The sequence below is a fragment of the Arachis stenosperma genome, chromosome 5, assembly GCF_014773155.1.
Source record: "Arachis stenosperma cultivar V10309 chromosome 5, arast.V10309.gnm1.PFL2, whole genome shotgun sequence".
NCBI classification, from domain to species: Eukaryota; Viridiplantae; Streptophyta; class Magnoliopsida; order Fabales; family Fabaceae; genus Arachis; species Arachis stenosperma.
In genome coordinates, this window is record NC_080381.1 from 64,839,224 (window position 1) to 64,841,398 (window position 2,175).

At 42.7% G+C, this 2,175-nt stretch overlaps 1 non-coding gene across 1 annotated transcript; it reads left to right on the forward strand.

Annotated features, from left to right (window-relative positions):
- Window positions 1-1,482: 1,482 nt before the first annotated feature.
- Window positions 1,483-1,590, forward strand: LOC130984236 (small nucleolar RNA R71). Its single transcript, XR_009088183.1, has one exon. It is a non-coding gene; the product is annotated as a small nucleolar RNA R71 (small nucleolar RNA).
- The last annotated feature ends 585 nt before the right edge of the window (window positions 1,591-2,175 follow it).

A 2,175-nucleotide genomic window follows, 5' to 3' on the forward strand; every position in this document is an offset into this window, starting at 1 on the left:
TGGGCTTTAAACACCAAGGATTCTTCATTCACTTGAATGATCAACTCACCTCCATCAACATCAATCACAGCCTTTGCTGTGGCTAGGAAGGGTCTGCCAAGGATGATAGATTCATCCATGCATTTCCCAGTCTCTAGGACTATGAAATCAGTAGGGATGTAATGGTCTTCAATCTTCACCAAAACATCCATGAGCTTGTTTTCTTGAATTGTCTGCCATCTCTAATGAGATTCTTACAGCTTGCACCTCAAAGATCCCTAATTTCTCCATTACAGAGAGGGGCATGAGGTTTACACTTGACCCTAAGTCACACAAGGCCTTCTTGAAGGTCATGGTGCCTATGGTACAAGGTATAGAAAACTTCCCCGGATCCTGCCTCTTTTGAGGCAGTTTCTGCCTAGACAAGTCATCCAGTTCTTTGGTGAGCAAAGGGGGTTCATCCTCCCAAGTCTCATTTCCGAATAACTTTTCATTTAGCTTCATGATTGCTCCAAGGTATTTAGCAACTTGCTCTTCAGTGATATACTCATCCTCTTCAGAGGAAGAATACTCATCAGAGCTCATGAATGGCAGAAGTAAGTCCAATGGAATCTCTATGGTCTCTTCTTGAGCCTCAGATTCCCATTGTTCCTCATTGAAGAACTCAGAGGAGATTGGTGCACGCCCACTGAGGTCTTCCTCAGTGGCGTCCTCCTCCTCTCTTTCCTCTCCATATTCGGCCATGTTTATGGCTTTGCACTCTCCTTTTGGATTTTCTTCTGTATTACTTGGGAGAGTGCTAGGAGGGAGTTCAGTAACTTTCTTACTCAGCTGACCCACTTGTCCTTCCAAATTCTTAATGGAGGACCTTGTTTCAGTCATGAAACTTTGAGTGGTCTTTATTAGATCAGAGACCATTGTTGCTAAGTCAGAAGTACTCTGCTTAGAACTCTCTGTCTGTTGCTGAAAAGATGATGGAAAAGGCTTGCCATTGCTAAACCTGTTTCTTCCACCATTATTGTTATTGAAACCTTGTTGAGGTCTCTCTTGATTCTTCCATGAGAAATTTGGGTGATTTCTCCATGAAGAATTAGAGGTGTTTCCATAGGGTTCTCCTAGGTAATTCACCTCTTCCATTGAAGGGTTCTCAGGATCATAAGCTTCTTCCTCAGATGAAGCTTCCTTAGTACTGCCATGTGCATTTTGCATTCCAGACAGATTTTGAGAAATCAAATTGACTTGTTGAGTCAATATCTTGTTCTGAGCCAATATGGCATTCAGAGTGTCAATCTCAAGAACTCCTTTCTTCTGACTAGTCCCATTGTTCACAGGATTCCTTTCAGAAGTGTACATGAATTGGTTATTTGCAACCATTTCAATTAGCTCTTGAGCTTCTGCGGGCGTCTTCTTCAGATGAAGAGATCCTCCAGCAGAGCTATCCAAAGACATCTTGGATAGTTCAGAGAGACCATCATAGAAAATACCTATGATGCTCCATTCAGAAAGCATGTCTGAGGGACATCTTCTGATTAATTGTTTGTATCTTTCCCAAGCTTCATAGAGGGATTCTCCATCCTTCTGTCTGAAGGTTTGGACTTCCACTCTAAGCTTACTCCATCTTTGAGGTGGAAAGAACTTTGCCAAGAAGGCATTGACTAGCTTTTCCCAAGAGTCCAGGCTTTCTTTAGGTTGAGAATCCAACCATATTCTAGCTCTGTCTCTTACAGCAAAAGGGAATAGCATCAGTCTATAGACCTCAGGGTTAACCCCATTAGTCTTGATTGTGTCACAGATTTGCAAGAATTCAGCTAAGAACTGATGAGGATCTTCCATTGGAAGTCCATGGAACTTGCAATTCTGTTGCATTAGAGAAACTCATTGAGGCTTAAGCTCAAAGTTGTTTGCTCCAATGGCAGGGATAGATATGCTTCTCCCATAGAAATCAGGAGTAGGTGCAGTGAAGTCACCCAGCACCTTCCTTGCATTGTTGGCATTGTTGTTGTTTTCGGCTGCCATGTCTTCTTCTTCTTTGAAGAATTCGGTCAGGTCCTCTAAAGAGAGTTGTGCCTTGGCTTGTCTTAGCTTTCTCTTCAAGGTTCTCTCGGGTTCAGGGTCAACTTCAACAAGAATGCCTTTGCCTCTGCTCCTGCTCATATGAAAGAGAAGAGAACAAGAAAATGTGGAATCCTCTATGTC